Consider the following 23,865-nt stretch of genomic DNA (forward strand, 5'->3'; position numbering starts at 1 on the left):
TCGGTTAACAAGCATAATTCATTCCATGAACGGCACGTTATCAAAATCGCTCCTATAATGAATCAAACTTTCCCTTGGGAAATAATGTTTACTCGGATCATTCCACAATTTACATTCACATTATAAATAAAAAATGACTAATAAAAACAGCATTTTCCCAGTAATGCAATACAATAACTTAAACAAATAATACAATAACACCATAAAATAAAAATACAATACACAATAGTTTTATCAATTTAATTATTCTAAAGTATCAGAGAGAGAGAGAGTTTTTTAAGACTTATTGTAATCTGAAGGCTCACCAATCTTTTTGTGCAAATTTAGACAGAAACCAATGAATGACGCTTGCTTTTGACTCCTGTTGAGGATTTCATGAAAATGAGAAATTGCATTATTGGACAAATTCACTGCTCTCACACTGCTACTACTTTACTTCAGTGGTTCTTTTGTACGAAATTTTTCTCAGCTTTTCTCATCTTTCTAATATCATTTGAAGTGAGGAATTCCTAGTTTCTTTCTGCGTTATACAAGAACCTGTCCATAAGCTCTTACACGCAATGGAGATCCATCAGTTTGTCTGTGGTCAACTCTTGGCTATGTCCATCCACTAGTTTTTGAATATTGTCTTCATTCACCTCCAGTCCCATAGTCCTTCCCAAGGACACAACCTCTTCAACATTGGAATGTTCATGCATCACCCCTCAAAGTCACTTTCAATAATGCCATCAGCCCAGAGGTTTTCTCAAGTTGAATTAATGGTTCTCAGTGACCCCATCAGGGTTTAAGCTAGATAAAAATTTCCTTTAGCATAAAAGCAAAAATTTGGGGGAGGGGGAAGCTTTAGCAAAATACTACAATGCTAATGATTTATGGTTGGATGTCTTCTCGTTTCGTATCTCCTGTACGCATTTTTGCGAAAGTGGCTACTACTACTTTTGCATTCTAAGATTTTCTTTCGCATTTTGCGAAAAATACGACCATAGCTTAAACCCTGGACCTCATCCCAAATAGATATTGATACAGTGTGATGTTGAAATGATTTTTCCAAAAGTCACGGAGGGTAAGGTTTGTTCCCTCGGTCATCTCGCAGCATCGTTAAAATAGTGCTTTAATGCAAATCTTTTTGAAGTTGGAAATTATGTATTGGTGATTGCCGATAGGAAGTTTGCGGAGACTGTAGGGAGACTATTACCCACTATGCCACAGTACATGTGTGGATGAAAACAGAATACCAGTGGCCTAGTTGTTATAAAGTGAAACTAAATAATCAAAGTGCAAAATTTTTGCTTGTAATGTGAATTATCGCTCATTAATCGAATAAAAGTGATAGTGTACTATCACTTGATATTGATATAGATGAAAAAAAAAACCTTAAAATTATTTATGACAATGGCGTAGTACAGGACTCCCACTTGTCCTACTTTTTTAGTAAAATGTTCTACTTTTATCTTATTTTCTCGGTTTTGTTCTAGTTTTTGACCTACTTTTTCACCAATTCCTTGCAACAAAATTTGTGTAATTGATTTTAATTGAGGAGGGAATCATCAATATATAACCAAATAGTACAAATACAGTAGATTGCAATTAAGAATTTGCCAAAGCAGAAGTCATATTTTTAAGGTTACTTGGTAGTATGTGGACCATTTGGTTTATTAATTTTTCATTTGCTTAGTTGTAGAGTAGTCATTAAAAGCTTCTGTGTGGATGGAAAAAATAATTTTGTATTTAATACTTCATGTCTTGGACAGTAACTAGCATTCATCATTCAAAATTATGGTGCACATTTTGTGTATAGGTGAAATAACAGTTTGCATAACCAAGCAGTTGGATACATAGGCCTATTCTAGGTTTGGTGATTCTGATTCGGCCCAATAGCATTCAATGTATTGTCTTCTATATTTTTAGGGCATGCAGTGAAACTTCCGTTAACGAGCTTAATTCGTTCCGCCAACGTGCTCGTTATCCGAATATCTCGTTATTCGAATCAAACTTCCCCATAGGAAATAATGGAAACCTGAATAATTCATTCCACAATTAGTCATTCATATAAAAATGACTAATAAAAACGGCATTCAATCAAGAATTAAACACTAATAATAATATATAATCCAATAAAATATACATAAATAAACATACAATACGATAATGTTTACAAACATTATTGACTATCAACTTTAAAACGACAAGAGAGAGAGGAGGACTATCGTTTAGGACAATTTACAGATTCCTTATTGTTTGCAAACTTATTATTTTTTGCATGACTTTCAAAAAGAACCTTATCCAATGCACTTGCTTTTGCCTCCTTTTTAGGATTTCTAGGAAATGGGGAATTGCAGGGTTCGTTGGACAGATTAATTGCTCGCACACTGCTAAAGCTTTATTTGGGTGGTTCTTTTCTACATATTCCCACATTCTACACATCGCTCTAACCTCATTTTACGGGAGGGACATATCCTTACTTCTCTCTTCCTCAGATGAGATGCCGTCCATAAACTCTTGCTGGTGCGTGTAAAAGAGATCTATCATCTATCGTCAACTCCTATACATTTTTCACCACTAGTTCTTTAATGCCATCCTCAAGCACTCCCAGTCCACGGTCTTCCCCAATCAAACAATCTCTTCGACAAGTAGTGGCTCCTGCTCATGAGCTAGCTCTTCAAAGTCGCGTTTAGTAATTCAAATCAGCCCACAGTTTTCTCCAAACAGAATTTGAAAAAAAAAAAAAAAAAAAAAAAAACTTCAAGCGCAAGTACGCATAGCTACCATGCTACAAGTCTAGTTTCGTATCGTAAATATTTACACTCGCACGTGTTAATTTTCCGAGTGAGGCACGCTTACCGGATACTTTAGGGGAGAATATTATCCGCAATTCCGTAACACGTGAGCGGGCGGAAGCAAAAATCATGAGCTCAGTTGTGATAACGTGGAAATAAATGAATAAAGCGCAAAATTTTTGCTCGTAATGTGAATCATCGCACGTTAACCGAGTCAAACTTTGTTCAAAATTTTTGCGCGTTCATGCGAATTGCTCAATGCTCAGTAAAGAGCTAGAAATGAAAATGCTTCATTTGTCAAAAATGATTACACTTGCTTTGAACACTAAAATGTAGACAAATCCCTTTAAAAAAGAAATGGACAACGCAGCAAAACCAACTGGTTTACATTGACTTATTTACATTGATTCTGTAATTTTCACATTTTGCACTGGGCTTTTGAAAGTGGTCTCGAAAGTTCGTCATTCTTAAAAAACTTTCATGCCGTCATAATTTGCTGTGCATTGTGGAAGAGAGTGGCCTGTATAAGACTCCGAAAAAGGATGTAATCTATATTGTGACGAGAGACAAAAGAATTATCTGTGGTTGCTAGTACTGTTTTGGCCGAAAATTGCTTTTGTAACAGTCATTTCTGTCATTTTGCTTTAGCTCTCATAGAATACTGGAATAGTGTGCGCGCTATGAATTTTTTTGTTTTAAATAAAAAAAAATTGAGGTTTTTTTTTTTTTATTATGCTATAATTATGTTGTCTAAGGTGAGTCCGTCCTACTTTTTCTAATTTATTGAGTGGAAGCCCTTCGTAACAGAGAGTGAACATTCGATTGAAAAATCTTATACTAAAGACATAACATGAATTTCAAGTTGTTTTTCAAAAGTCAAATCCAAAATTGTTGATCAAGCATTAAAATTGAACCTTTCAATGATCTCAAAAGTGTTATCAGATCTGTTGTGGTGTACAAATATATTTCCCAAATGACCTTAACAGAGTGGACATTTTAAGATGGCAAAATTTTCGGGACACGAACAAAAACAAAGTTTTTCGCAAGAAAAAAATTTTTTCCAAAATTTTATTGTCAGTTTTACTCATCTATGACACATATAATACGCGGTTCCAAGTTTTTTGAAAAAAAAATTAGATTTACCCCAAGTTTCTTTGCTTAACACTTTTTTCAAGCTGGGAGAGCAAGATCCCGAGGTTTGCTACAAAGAATGGATTTAATAAAGAAAATTAGATACCATTCGGGAAACAAATTTAAGAAATACCATACGCCTGAGAATTAAATGAAGAACTGGAAAAAAAATTGAAATTAATACAGGAATGCTCTAAAATTTCGGAAAAGTGTCGGAGAAATGATTTGTACACTTTTTTAGGAATGACCTATATCTTTTTGAATGCGTTTTATCATTGTTACTATTTCTTTCCCATGCCAGTGCTCTGCCTTTACCAAACTGATGATAGTTGTTGGGTTTTTTAAGACATTGACTATGATGATTAAAAAATTATATTTTTCAGTTGTCTGTCCAGCCAAAATTTTGGTCAGTTTTCCGGACTTTTCACGAAATTCCGGATCTGAAAAACGGAACCCTCACAAAAATCTGCATCTCAAAAACGGACTCTTCACGAAATACAAATTAATGAAACCATAAATTTGGCATTTCATTTCTTTTGCGAAAACAAAGATAATTTCTCGCTTCCCACAAAATAACTTATTTTTCACAAAAATATAAAGAAAATTTTCACAAAATAGGACCCTACAAAAAAGTGTGGACAGACCTATGACCTATGTTTTTACATTCGAGGGACAGAGATAAACCACCTTGGTTTTGCCTTGCAGCTCATAGGCGGAAGCATGGGGGGGGGGGGGCTATCGCCCTTATTAACGACTCTTAACTATCGCCCGCTCCCCGTTCATTGAAACACCTATTATTGGCATAGGTGAAAGGACGGAGGATGTCCGATGAATCCGCATATGATTGTTACGAGTACATATTGTGATATCTTTAGCTGGTAGAAGCCAAGTACCCACGTATTATGAAAATGACGTGTATACATTGAGTGAGATTGAAAAAAAAAAAATTTTCACGAAAGGTATATTTATTTGTTCGTGATTCTGCAGAGTTCTTAGGTCGGTGTCTGTCAAGTGACTACTGCTTTGCGGCTAACCGACTTCCGTTCTAACTTTTTTTGGGGTATGGTCTCGCCGTGTGGAAATAAACCGCAGATGGTTTATGAACACACAGACAGACAGACAGGCAGGCATCGGAATATTCTCGTCTTTCTTCCTCTTTTTATTATTATTTTGCTGGAATGTGCAATCGGTTAAAAAAGAAGCACTGCTATTTTTGTGTTCCTTAGAGCTCTTGCGGTTGTTTCTAGCGCCTGTGTCTGTGCGCCTGTCTGAGGCGAACCTTGGGATTTGGAAGTCACACAAGTTATAAGACAACAGGCAGGGTTGCAAAAAAAAAAAAAAACTGTGACGAAAATAGAAATTGATGGTAGTGCGAAAAAAAACTCTGCCTGTTCTTGTCACTGAAGGAGTTCGTGAATTTTATTTTTTCATCCATCTTTGAAATGATAATATTGCGTTTTCCACGTGTTTCAACGCTCGATGCCCTGATCAGCGTTTATTTAAAGGTGGCACATTATCGCGTATCCTGAGTGTATTCAGTTGTTTTTTTGTCAAATGACTATCAGTTTAAAAAAAAAAAAACTGTGACGGCTATTCGACAGCTTTTTATTTCACTGTATCGTTTTCATGATTATCTGAATGAATAATATATATATATATATATATATATTTTTTTTTTCATTCTCGGCATTACTTAGCATAAATATTCAATCCTCTCAACCGGAACCGGTTGATAGAGATAAGAGTATTTTTTATGTACATTTTGTTTTTTTCCAAGAACCTGATCGTGTATTAGATCCACAGTGCCACCATCTTTTCATGTCTGCCTGCCTCACTGCGATTTAGCCTTGGACTCCGTACCACGGCAGACGTGAGCCAGACTTCCCATCCGGGGACTCAATCAATGAAAGAAAAATAAAGAAAATGGGGAGTGCAACGTCCCGTTCTCTTTGCGATCATTTTCTTCCATCCGGGGGCCCTTTCTTTCTTTCCTTTTTCTTTTCTTTCATTTCGAACGGAAGTAACACCTACGCCATTTTTTTTTTTTTTTTTTTGCTCTACCTAATTCTAGTTCATTGTATGGTTTGGTTTGCTGGTTTCGCGAGGACAAATTTCAGTTTGCAGGACTGTTGTCCTGGAACAGGAATGTGTTCCCACTCTCTGGAATTAACATTTTTTTCATAACCCATTATAAATACTACACCGTCGAAATGTGAGCGAATTAAATTCGTTCCACAATCTTTCGCATTAGCCGGCATGCCGTATACTCGAGGGACACCAGCTTTTTGGATGCTAGGCCGGGAATGGCATAGTCTTATAATAGATGATTGAATACATTCAGAAGATCGATTTCAATTCAGATTAAGTACTGAATCAATAAGCAAATTAAAATGAAATGATTTTTTTTTACTGTAACAAACTTGTTTTAAATGCCGCAACTTGAAAAGAAAATTTACTCCGCCACTCGGGGCCAGTGTGCATTTTGGCGCCCTATACCCGTAATTTTGAACGGAAAAACAGTAAACTCGGCTCCTTCCTAATTCAACGCCTTGGCACCCAGATCCCCCCACTTTCCCTTAGTTGAGGCCCCTGCGTGTGCAGTCCAGGAATTCTGTAATTATAATAAAAATTGATCATGAACAAATCGTTTTAATTCAATAATTGTCGTCAACCTGATACGAAATACGGGTACTGTATTTTGCACATTTTTATGTTCTTTCTGTTGTAAGGATATGGTAGGTTACTGAAACTTCTTGCTGTTGCAACAATTTAGAAGACAACTTTTGTCAAAACTCATTAAAATGTATAATTTTTTTTCCATCGCAAGACAGCACCCGTCACAGAAAGTTTTCTGTAGATTTTAGCATGTGGCTAATGGATTGCGTACCTTCTATGGTTGCCGAATGGCGAACGAATTCTGATCCACTCTTATCTTTCTTCGAATTCACACCTTAGAAAATTTTGGATTCAGAATATATGAAGCATGGTGCATAGGTTTCAGTGTCGGAATTTTTTTTACAGCTTCAGGAATGATTTTTCTCCACTTTTCAGGAGTGGAGCTGATAGAAGATTGTGCAAACTGTCGTTAATTTATGCGAGAAAAAAAAACCTTTATATTCTACATCTGTATTAAATATTCGTAAAACAGAAAGTGTCCTAAAATGCAGAGAGCAGACAAGGTTGAAATCAGCTGATCTAGTAGGTTCTTAGGGTCCAGATATTTAAGAATTTTCCGTAATCTGTGACTCGAATTATCTCGACATACTTCCTCACTGTTTGCTAGCAGAATACGGTATTTTTGAATGACGAATAATACAGTAGACTCCGGACTATTCGGCCTAATGTGACGGAAGAGCGTTTCGGAGCGTACATACAGTACTCACTTCCTACCCTCGCCCAAAGCATCAAAAACATTCTGATACAAAAACCGGTTCTTATTTCATATTTTCTGACCTCGAGGTACAGGCAAGTACTTGATAAATATTTGTTATGCTCTTCTGTCTCTGCACTGTTTTGTTTTACTGCAGAAAAAGTTCCAAAAATACCTATAAAAATATTTCAATATAAACTTTATAATGCCTGACTTAATTGCAAGAAATAAAATCATTTACACTGCACATCAATGTTTTCAGCGGACCATATTTTGCATAAAAGACACATTTAGTGTTGTGAAATTGTAATTTACTACAATTTTTTATGATATGCAAATTATAAGACCGTCGTGAGATAGGTTAGTTTACCCTACTGTTATAGGATGAGACTTGGTCTAGCGCCGCCGTTACGCAGTGCTTGGTTGAAGGCTATAGATTCGTATATTTAGCAAGGAACCAGGTGACGAAACCAGTGCCGACATCAAGAGGATGGCACCTCTCTCGAACCTGACCTCTGGCATGCCACTAGGGGATTTATTCTATTTCGCCCTGCCAGCTTACGTGCTGTGCAGGAGGGTAGCGTCAGGCTTACTAATTATCTCGTATACCTTCTAGGTGGGTCGGGAATGCATCTGTAAGATATGCAAATTATAAAAAAAACACGTTTTGGATTTCATGGGGAGGATTGATCTTCGCTACATGGAGTCCGTTGTGTCTTGACCGGCACTAAAGGGGGTTACTACATCAAAAAAGGTTGAGAACGACTGCTGCACAGTACAAATATACACACTTTCAAAATGAACAAAACAAACACACATATAAAGCGTAGGTTAAGTTATTGCAAAAATTATTTAAACTTATTTTGCTGTTCAATAAATGATTATACAAATGTGAAAAGGTAATTCATTAATGTATTATTATTATTTTTAAACAAGGCCAAATAGTCGAGAGTCTGCTGTATTAGTTTTCTTCTGCTTTTCTCCCCTTCCTCTTCTTGACTATCGTTTGATCAACTTCTAATAATATTTCGACACTGACGCAATACTTGTATGTATGATAGCGTAAGCAATTTTCGTTTTGTAATTTACTACGTTTTGTAATTGGCGATGGCGAATTTCCTGTGTACGTGGTTCATTGGATGACGAGCCAATATTTATTGAACGGTGTACGGAGATGACAGTGCCGTCTCGATGGTATCATGGGCTAAGTGATGTTTGAAAATACCAGCCCGCCAGTTTCGAAAACCATAGCACCAGATTTCATGACTATGAACCTTCTCCCTCCCCCGTCCTGCATCCAAGTCCCCCAGGATCATGTATTCAAGCGGCCTTGGAAGATGGTACATTCCTTACAGTTAATGAAGGGTTACATAACACTCGGCTGATGGCAATGAAAAAGTTGTGGGTAAAATCTTAACTTGGCGTGTACATATTCATGTGCCGATCCTTCTAAATCCATAAAACGGGTGTGTTTTAAAGTACACACTGCTTAGTGCAGTAGTAATAAGTAGTATAAAGCTTTTTATTTTTTTGGTTCAAATTCGATTATATTGACCCACTTGCGTAACCCGATCTCGAATTCCGAACACTGAAAATTTCACCGACTTTTCTACGATCGGCAAAAAATTATTCAAGCATCAATGGCAATATATGTGCAGGTGCACTCATACTCGTGCAGTAGACCCGCGATTGACTGAGCTTATATAGACTAATCTAGCTGGGATACTCAAAAACTCGCGACAATACTGACCTTTTTTATTGAATCTTAAGATTCACATGTAAATAATGACGTAAATGGCAGATATTTAATTTACACAAAGATCATTTCGAATTTTTACTACTGATTAGCCGTACATGCCCCCTTGTAAGCACTGCTGGAGGATTTCTGACCCATTGTATGCTAAAACGTGTGTGTGTGCCTGCGTATGCTGGCCCCAACTTATTTATTTGTGTTTTCAAAGTTGCACTTGTTTCCAGTTCGGCTGGTTCTGTCTTTCGAATTTTCAATGTGAAATTTTATGTAAATATCATGTTGAAGGTCTTCCTGCTCGCTGAAGAGAGAGATTTTCGAGCATAAGATCGGTTCGTATTTGCACCTCGAAGTTGGAAAATCTTAGAAAACCAACTTCAGCCAATCACCACTGTGCGATCGCCCTGTACCAATGGGATTCGAACCTGGATCCTAACAATGAGAGTCCAGCACGATGCCCACACGACCTCAGAACGACGACTGGATCAAATGAATTGGAGCATGCGAATTCTGAATGAACCAATTTGCCGCTGTGTAAAGCGATTGCGTACGTCGTTTTTTTTAATGCACTTTTTGTTATTTCTTTTTATTATAAAATGATAAAAAGTTTGTAAACCTAAAAAACTCGATTAATGGAAAGTAGGACAACCGTGGCCCTACTACTGTACCAGACATGCACCTCGTCGTTATGCCTCTGCGGAACTTCTAACAAATTGATACGTGTTGGAATATGTGTACATGCCATGTTTGTTATTTGCAGTGCTGCCGTCTGCCATAAATTTTTATAACTATGCATGAAGTGTAATGATTGAATAGTATACCGTTGTATGTTGCTCTCTGCGGCGAAACTTTTTGACGGGGAGATGGGCTCACATTTGTGAACGACAACCGTGGCCCTGCTGTACGTTGTTTTATATAACGTTAATAATTTCTCGGGAATCTTTGGGAAAGCTACTGCTAATTTTGTTTTTAGTTGAATATTTAGTGCGTTCCGAGTGAAAAATCGAGTGCATTAGACAATGGGTCACTCTTTAATTATTATTCATCGTAATATTTTTGCCTACAGGGTGCATAGCAAATGGGGGGGGGGGGCGTGTGCCTTGACGCGTTTTACCCGCATTTACCCTGTTTTCCCAAACTTTTCTGTTTTTTTGAATTCATATATCTCGATGAATATTGCAATTAAAAAAATTGGATTTTTTTTTTTGCTGGCATTAGGACAGACAGGACAACAACTTTCTCACTGTGTTTTTGAATGCAGGGTTTTTGTATAAAAAGTTAAAATTTTTATTTTAATAACTATACAACCCCTTGCAAGATGAATGACGTATCTGAGTTGTTCTCGTTATTCGGATAGTTTTTTCTAATTGGAAGTATGCGTCTGAGAACAACGGTCTGGTCAGTCAAATACAGTGCGTACTTATAAGACTTTCATTAAAATTCATTTTATTACTTTGTCTTTACCAAAGTTGACCATAGCAGTATCATATATATTTTTAGAACTTATTTTATAAAAGATCTTTGTGTGTGTGTCAAATAACTTTATAGTGTAAGGCCAGGATTATACTATAAAAATTTGATGAAAGATGTTAAAGATCTATATAAAAGTTTTATAAAAAATTCTTTTCTAATACAAATACAACGCCACAACAGACAAAATGCCCAACGAGGTGGCTGAAAACTTAAAATACAACCAATAAGCGTAGCGGTTACATTCGAGCGAATGCAACTAGTAGACTTGTTGGTTGTTTTTTAAGTTTTGTAAAATATCTTTTATCAAACTTTTATAGTGTAATCCCGGCCGTTGACTTTTCTCCCGAGTTTTTCTACATCACGCTCAGATTTTTTGTATATTTTGATTTGGAGTTCCTGTGAAAGCCCATCTTTTTGGAAATGATTCATGACCTATGTGTGAACTTTTTTGATGACCTAATTGCATTTCCTTCACGCGTAGTCTTTGGTTCTCATCCGAAAACTGATTTGTTTGTCCTTTGTAATTCTTTTATTTACTCCTGGAGGGGGGGAGGGGCGAGCGACTAGCTTTTATTTTTTGGATAAAAATGAATTTACTTTTAAGAGTAGATCAACTTTTGCCCAAGAATATTAAGAAGTCACCAACGAATAAGGGAATATACGAAAATACAAAAACAACTAATGCATTTCGACACACAATGGGTGTCGTCTTCGGCGGAAAAAATATTTAACCACTAATCACGCTGACCAAAGATCCTACTTGGGTGGGACTCCAAATCTTTACTCTCGGTTGCCCAGTAGAAAAAAAATTAAGAATTTTAGACTTTATAGGTGTTTGTTTTGAGCTTTGTGGGAAAATGGGACTCGCGATGAACTTCATCAAGTGTTAGTTGATGAAGTTCATTGTTTTTGTCAGGAACCCAACGCAACCGTTTCGCATTGACGGACATTAAAAGAAACGGATATAATAGAAATCCTCATCATATGCATGTTTTTTTTTTATTATTATTTAATGGCTTTTCCCGGGACCCTTTCTTTTCTCTGGTTTTGTGGACGAATATTTATCGCTGGGAAGAAAGAGGTAGGGGGCGCAATGGGAGACGGGAGAGAGAAAACGAGTGACAAGGTCCTTCGGTTGCCATGGTGACGGTGCAAGCGACTTGTGGCTATAAATGTCAGGGGTCACCAATGTAAATATCAGATCTCTCTCTCTCTGCGGGAATGTATAAGTTCGCCGGTACTGCGGATGTTTTTTCACATCTTACAGTCATATGTGTTTGCATTCATATAGCGGAAGCCCTCTCATACGAACGGGCACTCAATAAACAGAAACGTAGAATGCGACTGAGATCTTTCATCCCTATAATCTGTATGTAATTCAGGGCTTGAGAAATCCCAGGCGCTACGGTGACTAGAAGATCGGCATTGACTCCTAAATCTTATTTTTTTATGTAATTGATTAATTGTAATCTGTTATAACGACACAAAATTTTCTTGAAACATGACAGTGTATCTTTTAGCAGAGAAAGCGAATATTATTTTATTATTTTATTTTATTTATTGACGAAACAACACAAAACCAAACAAGGCAAAAAAACAAACAGCATTAGACCCAAAGAGACGATTCTTCTCATGGCAACATCCAAGTACAGTATACAGAAATAATAGTAATAAAATAATAAACAATAATAATTAATAATCAGTTTCACAGTTTTGTTGGGAAAAAAACTTACAGAAATGTTACCCCTCCCATTGTTGTTATACCATGATATTCAACCAACACTTTCAAGAAAAAAAGAAAAAGATTATTAAACAGAAAACCAGTTTAATGAACAATATTTCTACAATGTTACACGCAAGAACTCAGCAAAACAGTTCTACTCCTATAGGTTATCAATGAAACATGATAACTAATAATAAGTGAAAATAAATAAACTTTATGTACTCCGTTGTATAGCGAGATGGAGTTTCCTCTAGGAATATTAGGGTAGATTCACATCTACAGACACTCAATGCCTTTTGAGACATGTCAAACATTCTTGAACATAAAAATGTCCGTCTGCGCCTGTGCAGCCACGATACGATAGATATGAATATGTGCATTGATTTTATGTTAAAGAATGTTTGCTGTGTGTAAAAGTAAAAAAAAAAACCATTATTCATGACCATTTTTCTTTAGCGAAAAATTATGCTTGCTTCTCACGAAATTCGGCTGGCGCCTAAATAGTTTTCGATTTGTGAAGCCATGCTATAATTACCTTATCACAACAATTCATACCACTTATAGTACTGTACTGTTCAAGAGAAACAAAAAATTATTTTTCAATGATTCGAAAAAGAGAAAAAGTTTTTATTGAGCGCACATACACAGCAGTCAATTCTTATCCTTCAAAATAGGCTTCCTGTGATTGAATAAAGCCATCAATAACTTTACTGTCACTCTTCGTAGCAGCGTGGAAGTTTTCTGTTGAAATTATGTTCCAAGTCCTCCCTTGCAGCTGCCTTGCCATTTTCAACTGTTATAAAATGATGACTTTTCCGGTGAGTTTTGATGATGTTGGCAATAAGAAGAAATCGCTCAGAACTAATTGTATTCAATTGCTTCTTAAACCTTAATTTGTCTCCAAGTGATTTCAAGCTTAAAGCTCCGTGAAGAGGGACCATTTTTAAAAAGTTGAAAATGTGTCCAGCTGGAACATCTTCATAGGAAGCTTCCTTCATTGCCCTAAAGCAGCGTTTTCCAAATTTGGCAATATCACTTGTTGGAGAGCGATGAGAAAAGAAAAAAAGGTTGCTCTAAAGAGTTGTGTTGAGATTGGGATTACTGTATTTAACCATAAGAAAGCCGTGAAGGTCATAAATTACATTTGCCTTTTTAATGTAAGGTAATAAGAATGATTTTTTTAAAAATCGTCATTTTTTGAATCTTGTATGCATCCATTTTGAGGATATCTAGCTCATTTGTCTGTATGAACTCATTCATTATTTACATCATCAGTTTTCAACCGGTGCTTGGGGCTCCGCGGCCGCTTAAGGAAAATTAAAAAAAAACAGTATATTTGAAAAAATTAATTATAAATGTTTTTGAATAATAAAAATAAATCTTTGATAAATAAATAAATAAAATAGGGCTACGGGGCTCCGCCGTAGAAATTATATACCAGAAAGGGCTCCGCGAGTCAAAAAAAAGGTTGAGAACCACTGCTTTACACCATTATAAATTATAGGCGATTTCTGAGTCGCATGTCGACTTTCTTTCAGATCGCATGCCAATTGAATAAGAAAAATTGATCACTCTTACTGGACGTTAGTTCGTTGTTTTCCTCCGTAGATCGATCGCAACATGAGTTGATTTCAGAAAAGAAATGAACTATCATTAAATTTGTCAGGGAAAAACTTATTCCAGACAAAGTTAATTATTGTTGCTATTTATAACATACATACATATATATATATGTTGTTTTTGTGACAACGAATTTCGTCAGTGTTGTCCGAAGATTGTGAATTTTAGTCGAAAATCTGTAGCACGTGCACTGAGAAGCTTGTGTCGCGGCTAAACAAACAGGAGAAAGTGACGACGTAAACGAAGTTGCGAGAAAGAGCTCCGTCATTCGTGACGTTATTGAAATACGTTCGTGAAATACCCGGAAGTTCTCAGCGGAATCGCACGCACATGGGTTATCGAAGAGAAGAAAAATTAGGATAAAAATGAAAGCCAATTAATAAATGCGTGCCGATGTGCTCATGACGGATATGACTTTCTTTTACGTGGGACCACGACGACTTTCATCCTCTCATCATTTTCTCCGATGCAGTGAGAAAGTGCGAGGATGGTAGCATACAATTGTCGTAAAATTACTGTCACATCAGATTCAATATCTGCCAACGGTGGCCGTGACCCACTTACGTCCAATTTCAGAGATCTTCGAGCACCTTGGAAGTCTTCACACTTTTGGTCTGACTCAAATCTGCGATCCATAGATTTTAATTAGTGCGGTGTTGAATATTGAATTTCGAGCTTTAATGTCGTTAGGTCATTTTCAATCCAAAAACCGATCACAATGCCTGCCCATCCATTCATTTATCCTTCATTGGCTTCCCCGTCTGAGATCGTTTTCACGTTAGGAATTTTATTTTTTAAATATGAAAGTAAATTAAAATTGGTTGTGCGTATTTTTTCATTTAAATTGTGCTCTGCTTATGATGAGTTTGAATTTTTTTTTTCAACTCATTTCGTTTGATTTACAAATTGGTATTTTTCTTTTTCCTCTGTCTTCATTTAATTTTCATCAAATATCGGATGAAAAATAATTTATCCAGAACAATGACATCGAACTTCTCATCGGGCGATTGTGGTTGTTCAATCGCACGTAAAATAATCACGTAAGCGTGTGATTATAAAAAGTATTTTGTGTGTGCGACGCAATGTTTTGATTACATGCCGTGTGCGTCATCTTTGTATGGTACTTTTTTTAACATTTTGATTCGTCTGTAGTCCCCGAAATGTCAAGGTTCACTGCTAGATGGCGCCATTGGCTTAGCGAACCTTAACACCCACGCAAAAATTTTGAATTCCAGCCCCCTCCAACTTCTCTCCGCTCTTGAACATTTTCAAAGTAAATTTGCTTGATTTCAGCGTAGGCGCTGTGATAATTTCACACGAGACTCCCGACTACGGCTCTTTCCCTCTGTTTCTCTCTTTCCCCGAATGCCGATACTTTGACATTTGTAACTGCATTTCAAGAAATTTTTACTGCACCTTCAAAATTGGATTATACATTCCACTTCCCAGGCAATCCCCCCCCCCCCCATTTTTATATGTGAAATGAGTAGCTTAAAATTCCGAATACAATTTCAATGTTCGTTTATCGATATATTTGTGTATAAATATATCGATATCATTCTATTCATTCTATCGTTCTATTCATTTCAATTACCGAAAAACTAGAATATAAGTGATATATTTCTAGAATGAAGCTTTGCATAGTATAATTACAATCAAATCTGGATAAGTCGAATGTGCAGCCGCCCATCGTTAGTTTGACTTATCGGAAATTCCGATTTCAGAGTTGGAAAAAAAACCAGATTTATTAAAATAGCAGTGCTATTTACGAAAATCGTATTAGTAAAATATGTCAAGCTACTGGAGATGGTGAAATTCGAAAATATTAGTCTAATTTAACCACATTTGGTTATTGAATGAGAAATGTTTAGAAATAAACTAGACGTGCATACCGTATTATGGAAACGGACGCATACATGATATTCGTATAAATGAAACGAATTATAAATAAAGTTTAAACAAGATTATTTTTTGTCAAAAAGATGGGGATTTTTGAAGGTGTTTTCGTGAGAGCAAGCAGATAAATGAATCTGCCTGAATTCTGTTGCTATATTCTAAATTTGATTGTTAAATGCTAAAATCTATTTCTAAATACTAAAAATTACATTGCTAAAATGTTGTTTCGTAAATTTCTCTCATTCCTGAAAACTTCAACTCAAAGGAAGAACACTTCGAGTTATAAGGAAAAATTTTAATACGGAAAAAGTTCTGGGGCCGAGTAAAAACTTCGACTTAAACAGATATTCGAACTATCGGAGTTCAATTTATTGCAAATTGACTGTAGAATACAGCTAGAGAAAAGTACATTGACAGGGAACGTGTAAATATCAATGTACAGTACAACCTATGTTTTGCGATAACCGGCGGGGTAAAAAACTTCTTCCGTAAAAGAGACCGTTACTCAGGGACTTGAAATGTATGCTTTTATATAAGGGGAAATTATTTGGTCGTAAAGGAGGGGGGTGTCCGTTCCGTTAAGAAGAGTTTTACTGTATATTTTTGATTTCTGAGAATGAAGCACAAATCTTGTCTTCACGTGTATAATAAATACGAAAAAATGTGTATGTTAGACACGACAAACGTTGATAGTGTGTGTGTGTGCGTGCGTGCGGTCTTGTCTGGAAAAAATCTAACGATGTTATGCTCAATTCAACGTTCATATCCATCTTGAGTGAATACCAGATCGATGTCCCGTACCACGGGACAAATTTAAATGGGTCACAATCTATTTGAATGATTAATACAACTCTGTTAGATCTCGTTCGTAGATTGACCGGAATTGTTGACACTCGGGAAAGGATAAATATTGTTGAAACAAATCTTCTCATATCAAAATTCTATTTAGCCTTTTTTTTTTATAAAACCCTGTTTTTGTGGAAATCTTCCTTTTTTTTTCTTTTTTTATCAAGACGATCCTTAATTTTGGGAAAGTAAGTAATCTAGTTGATATTTTGCGCAAAAGAAATAAAATATCAAATTTATACTTCCGTTAATCTGCATTTTGTAGAGTCCGCTTCTCAGATCCAGAATTTCAAGACCCCCGAAAATGTGGGCCCAAATTTCGATTGAACAAATCCCTGAATATCGTTCTCGCGAATAGGTCTTGAAGTTTGGATACCAGTCCTGTCGTAATGAGGTGATATGGACGTACTTACGACCGTGTTAGTTTACGTTGCCACCGTAATTTTTTTTTAATGATTGACATTAAAATAATTTTAGCATAGTGTCTATGAACATGCTGTTTCTGTAGTACCTGATAAACCGTTAGTATTTTTTTTTTCAAAAAAAAATTTTTTTTTTGTTGGTTGAATTTTTGATGCTTTTTATAGCAGGAACATGTAACCGAAGAAACTTGTCACTCAATTGGAATGAGGGAAACGAAATGGGAAGAAGATTCAATGTTGTATGAAATCGTGATCATCAATTCATGAATCCAATTTCTTGGGTGCGTCAACCTGACTGGCAATGCACTGTATTAATTTTCCATCGAAATTATGCTGTTTTCACAATGTTTTTTCTTGAATGTTTCTTTGGAAAATAGGATCTAACCTAACGTGGTTTGGATGTTTTTAGGTGTTATAGATGTTTCTAGCTAGAAGAGGTTTTCACTGCGATTAATGCTGTCTTTATTTTTTGTATAAATTTGAATTCTATGCATAAACAGTGGCTGGAGGTAATTTTTAATTGAGATTTTCTCTTTTAGAAAATGTTTGGGAGCTGATTTTTTTTTCTCCAGTGATCGGCAATCATGTTGAAAGGCGGGCCTTTCCGTTTTCGTTTGCTGTGAGGTTAGTTACAAACAGATCTTAAGGAGCTGGTTCCAGGTAAGATGCTACTTTTTTTCCTTCATTTTTTCAATTTGCCACATTATGTATGTATATCATATTTTAGGAAACATTACTTTTGACCACAGCAGATTCTTAAAGAACTAATACAATGTAATACACAATTATAAACAAATGTGAATAGAAATTGTTAAATTAAGTCGAATTGTAATGCTGTGCTTCTCAAAGTATGTGCCGCGGCTGGGCACCGCCTACCAGTGTCGGGGTAAGCTGTCTTTATTAATGTGTACACTTATTCAATACCATGAAGTGGTCCTTTGTTAAACTATTCTGAAGAAACGCGGGAGACTAAAGTTTGAAAACCATACCTTCATTACAGCAGCGGTTCACTGCTGCGATGAAGTGTAAAAAAATGTGCTTCAAAGACATGATTTCATGTTAATGATTGGAAATTACATCATCATGTAAAGAGAGTAACAGAATTTACGAAAGTTCCACATTAATTTCGATTTATATGATTTTTTCCACATCACATCATTTTTCGCTCTTTGATACAAGAAAAAATTTTATTTTTGCTTAATGTTTATTAAATCGTGTGGTTCTCAAACTTTTGGTACCCGCGGCTCCCGTGCCTCAGTCGACGTTCATCCTCGACTTCTTATTCTATGCCTCCTTACTCCCCAGAATTGTCTAATATAAAAATACATGACATGACCAGATTCACCCCGCCTTATATAAACTATAATATATTCTTATATAAAATAAAAAATTGTAATCATAAATGGATAAATTGAGTCATTAGCCTCCATTCGGCGCCTGCGAAATAAAATCGTCCAATAAAAGTATAAAAATATAGTAAAATCCCTCTTTTTTAAGCCTAAATAATAATTTCCCTTGTCTAATAAACGTTTGCATTTCTAACCCCTGATTAACCGTTGCCCCTCTTTTACGTACGAATTTTTTGCCCCACCTGTGTCCGCAAAAAGGGTTTTACTGTACTTTAAAGCACTGAACAGGCACACATCAATGTCAACAGCTTGCCGTGACGCTCCTGACATAGCGTGGCAACGCACTTTTTGAGAACCACTCTTACTCGATGTTATTCGTTCAAGATTCGCTTAGTGGGATGCCTATTTTCTGCAATCCGATTTCCATTGCCCAAAAAAAACAATGTCCAAAAGTTTTTTTATTTTTCGTATTTTACTTTCTTTGACTTGTGGTTTCTCTCTAGTTGGTATGAGTATTTGAGAGATTTTGCCAGCAGAGGGCACCATCGAATCATACGTTATCATTAAACTGTGTGAGAAAATCTTTTGTTCATATCAGACTCAAATCTGAATCGAAATTTGTTATTTTATCGAATTAATTTTTCTCTTATTGCGTATAATTTTTTGCTCTTGTATTACGAAATAGTTCTTTTTTTAATGGCATCGAATCGGGATACCCCGATGGTGATGGCCGTTGTCGGTCTGCCGCCACCATAGAGAGTTCCCTTACCGTCCGTCTGGGGAGGATGCCGGTTTCCATTGGCAACCGTCGTGGGGCGCAGACGCCCTCCTTCGCTCCCCATCTTATACGTAGACTACATACATACACTCACTGAAAAGTCAGTGACATTTTCCAACTGATGGAAAAGAGAAGATGTTATAAGAGGGCGCTGTTTATATGTGGATTTTCTTCCTTCCTGTAATAACATTAGAGCGATTTTTTTTTTATTATTGAGAATTTCTATGCAGTATTGTGTTGTATTGTTGCTTGTATTATAAAGATTCATTCGTTTGAAAAGAATGCTAAAGTTATTGTCGATTCTTGTTAGTTATTTTAATTATTCATATGCTATGGCATATAAATTAATGCATATGATTAACATAAACTGCAATGTATAAATAAAAGGGGCGGGGTTGCATTTTGAAAGCCGCTGTCGTATAAATCCGGATTTTAAAATTTTAAAGTCAATTTTTTTTGTCTCATGTTCAGAAGAAAATATGCAGTTCCGTTAGGGTACACAGTATCGATTTTTGGAGGGCACACGATTTTACAGTACACCATGTTTAGAGGGGGGCACAAAGAATTTCTTCCAGAGAATTTCGGGTTACTAACATTCAAAAATCATTTTAAATCAATAGAAATTGATTAAGATACACTGTGAAGGTATTTCCTTCCGATATTTTAATTTTTTTACAAAAATATTAAAAGGTAAATTTTAATCGTTTCAGGGAAGGAGCATGGGAGCCCCTGTGTCCCTCCCTGCGTATTCCTCTGAGTTCACTATCGCTCAATAAGTTGGTCTTACTTTGGCTTAAAATTGAAATGTATATAGGATATATATTTATATAGTTATATATTTTTTTTCGTAACCTTTGTCTTGAGTTGCGAAGCTGTTTATTTTTCTTGTCTATTTTTTATTATTAGAGCCCGGAAGTTCAGGCAAAATGACATATAAACGCCTTTTTTTTTTGCCTATTTTCAAACTTTTTCGTAAAAATGCCTTTTTTGAAATTTTCGTGCCATACATGCCTATTTTAACATAGTTTTAAGTTTGTTAGTGAATTTCAGAGGTCATAATCTGTAAAACTTGGATATTATGGGCATTGAGAACTTAAAAAAAAATCGTTCTTTTTGAAATTTTACAAATCTCAGTATTACTTATCGGAAAGACCCCCCCCCCCCCCCCTTCCCAAGCCCCATTTAGACGCAACCAAGTGATCTGAGAGATTGGTGTTGGCATGCATTAATTTTGCTTTGACCGGATGGTATTAGACGTGAATGATTTTGTTTCAGATGAACGCAGCCCGTGTTAGAAAAACAGAGGAAAGTTAGAAATTTGTTTCCCCTCACTTGCTTCACATAATATATCTCGCTCAGTGCGTTGTATGTGTATAGCGGACCGATGATTGTCCCTAAAGGTCTTGAATTGACGTTATGGCTCATGGAAGGCGGAATAGGAGCAGACGGCTCTGGGGCCCATGTTGTTTGGCTTTATTTTTTGCACCATAAATGCATTGCAAACAACCATGCTTCCATGGTTATTTATTAAACATACACATTTAATATTCGATTAAATTGACAAGAGTTTCCCCTCAGGAGTGTGTGACAGATATTATTTTTTTCTTTTTACAAAAAATAGAACATGAGAGATAGCCATGTTTCAACTATAGAAATGATTATTCAAAATGATAGACAAATAAACGAGAATCATTCGCAACTCGAGATAGCCCCACAGATCATTATCCCTACCGACCACGCGTCTGGTAATGGCGGCCCTGGAATTGGCCTAATCTTAAAGGTTTGGTAATATTTTATTTTTGACTTAAAATCTATTTAACTTAGATAATAATGCGGTTATTATACACTATAATTAAAACAATAGATGCAATTAAGTGCAATCGATTTTTCAGCTATTTTTTGGACCCCTAATACCTTAGTTTTTAGTTATTTGTAGTTATTTTTTCTTTCCAAAAATTATAAATGCCTTTTTTTAGTGCCTATTTTAGGCATTTTTAGTGCCTTTTTGCCTGTCTATTTCGACCATCTTTTTAGTGCCTAAACTTCCGGGCTCTATTTATTATTTATGAACGGCTTACTTTCGATGCACGAAACAAAATGTTTCGTTATGCACGTATTATTGGGGAAAAAAATTAATTTCTCATTATCAAAGACATTATCGTCTTTCGTTAGAGCAGTAGCACCGAACTCATACCGATGCTGCCTTCTCTTGCACTTCAGCGTTATTACTACCCCCTGAAAGCGCATTATAACCGTAAATGCGACACCCGTAGATTTGCCCATTACATTTCTTTTATTCCAGACGAACTTTTGTTTTTTTTATCCAAAACTTTTCTGCAAATCATGCTATATAGGTATGAGGCGCATTTGGTGGGAGAATAATGCAATAGAGATTCCCATTTCCATCTTCGGATATTTACTACGATTCTTCGAGTGAGTAATTTTAAAACAAAGGAAAAAATCGACTTCGCGTGAATCTGCTATATTGCTCCACAGAAGTTTCTTGGTTTTAATGTAAGAACGGAAGCGAAACATCTGCTTGTAATAGAAACAATATATTTGCACCTGCCCATGGGGGCAGCATAATTCTTTTTTATTAATTCGAAATTTACCCATCTAAACTGACCCTACCTATGAATAAACTCCCCACGTTTTTATGCACCGATCTTCAGCTAAGCTCCATTTATTGCTAAGCTGAAGTACCCCATTTGGCTTTCTTCGGGTGCGTTTGATTTCACACTATCTTCAAGGGGTGGAGGGGGGGGGGGGGAGCAAGCAACTGATGAGTTGATAGTGAGAGGAGTGGTTTTTTTCGTGAATGTGAGGCCTTTCGGTAGGTTCATATGATATAGTGACGCTTTTTTTCTCTCAAAAGTTTTGCCTAGATTCAGCCTTAGTACCGAGAGATTCATGAATTGTAACGCATTTTTTGTCCCATACATTGATTTGCGCATATCATTCTGTTGGGAAAGGAGGTCTTTTAATGAAATCGATTACATAATCTGAATTCAATTTGTAAAATTTCATCATCTGTCAAAATTCGTAGTTTTGAATTGAATGTTTCGTGGTTTTGGTTTGTACACTAGTAGAAAGTTCCTTTTCTGAAATAAAGGAGAGGTGGCGAATATGAGTATAGAATAAATATTTCCGTATAGTTGCGAAAGGGTCAAGGGGCGTTGCAGGTGATGCAAGACCGAACATTGCATGAACTAGTTTGTTTCATTTATGCAGTTTTGCGTAAATTTAACATAATTAACTGATAAATTATTTGCACTATTCTTTTGGTTAATGGTCTCGTATATCTCCTGAACTTGCACGTATATTTGAGTATGCACTTAAAAAAATACATTTGATAGTTCTGTAATTATCGTAATTTCCTTTGTATAATTCGCAGATTATACGTTAAAAACGCCTCTAAATTTATTAGTTTCGGTGTACGCAGCTACGTCGGAACCGTTTTAGACCTGTGGGCACTCCACTCGAGTTTTACGTAGAAAACTTCGATTTCTGAATTGATTCTGGGGTGCTGCTCTGTGGCGTGATATAAAATGCTGTTGCAGCTCGAGCACCCCCAGCTCCGACGCCACTGAGTACAGGGTGCTATAGGTTTTTTGCTCCCCAAGAGAGGTTTAGATTAAAATAATTGTTTTTAAAAATACTCCCACGTAAAAACAACTTTTTTAATAAAAGCATATATATAGAAGGATGAAATGAAATTTTTTTCTCAAAATGTGATGAGCAGCCTTTTCTATTCCTCAATTTGCATGTCTGGGGTGTTAACAGGAAATTCCGGTAGCTGTTGAAGCTAATCATTACTCAAGTCTATCAGCGGTTATGTATTTAAATTACTTCTCTCTTGACACAACAAAACGACATTCCTGTCGAAAAAATTGAAAATTCTTATTTTGTATTAAAATCGAAAAATCTCCGCAGGAAATGAAATTAACATTGGAGAGACGTCCTGCCTCTTATTGCCTCACCCAAGTACATACTGCAGGCTAGCTCGAACACGTCTCCACTAAACACGTTTCGCTGCATTTTGTTTCAAAGAAAATTCTGCCTATAGTCTTTTTTAATTTTCCATCATATTCGTCGGCAACAGCTGATGAAGAAAGAGAAAGTGCGTGCGTAATGCAAAACTTGATATCAAAGGAGGGGTTGGGGGTGGAACTGGTAAACAAAAGTAAAAGTTCGGCCGACTTGTATAATAATATAGTAATACTACTATAATATAGAAGTGAAAGAGCCTTGTTACTAGGGTCCCCTTCCGTCCAATGGGAGAGCTCTTCTGGCTCAGCGCCAGCCAATCGGCGTCGGCGTTCCGTGGGAACAAAGCTTCTTCACCCTGTACCTGTTCGGAAAGCGTGTCAATGTGCTCTCTCTCTTCTCTGGCTCTCGAAGGAAAAAGGGACGTTTTTGTTATGGCGGGCGAAATCTCTATATAGTTTGGGTTTGTTGTGGAAAAGTTTTTTTTTTCTTTTCTCCCATACAGATGCTATATACATACATTTAGAGAGGGTTCTATCTGATATTTTTGATTTGCACTATTATTTGCTCCGTTGATACATCGTGTGAGGCATCTATGGTTGCTTTTTGTTACCTTCACTTTAGTCCTCTTGATAATGTTGTTTAATCAATTTCGGTGGAAGTGTAGAGGGCAGAAATATTGTGGAGTTGGTCAGGGATTTATGATTTATAAGATTCGGGACATAAATTATTGTTTTCCTGGC

The 23,865-nt window shown here is 36.2% G+C and overlaps 1 protein-coding gene across 2 annotated transcripts in view; it reads left to right on the forward strand.

Moving 5' to 3' along the window:
* LOC149070465 (dual specificity tyrosine-phosphorylation-regulated kinase 1B-like) overlaps nt 1–23,865 on the forward strand; it is a 113,397-nt gene that overhangs the window by 15,171 nt on the left and 74,361 nt on the right. The window contains exons 1-2 of one of the 2 annotated variants that reach the window (XM_089249172.1): nt 17,182–17,289; nt 17,548–17,668. The gene's annotated coding sequence lies outside the window, so the exon portion shown is untranslated. Of the gene's footprint in view, nt 1–17,181; nt 17,290–17,547; nt 17,669–23,865 lie in introns of those variants that run through there. The other variant, XM_089249171.1, reaches the window with a different exon arrangement.

The sequence above is a fragment of the Pholcus phalangioides genome, unplaced genomic scaffold (genome assembly GCF_987345545.1).
Source record: "Pholcus phalangioides strain wild (caught in Gottingen) unplaced genomic scaffold, Ppha-v1.0 ptg000021l_1, whole genome shotgun sequence".
Lineage (NCBI taxonomy): Eukaryota > Metazoa > Arthropoda > Arachnida > Araneae > Pholcidae > Pholcus > Pholcus phalangioides.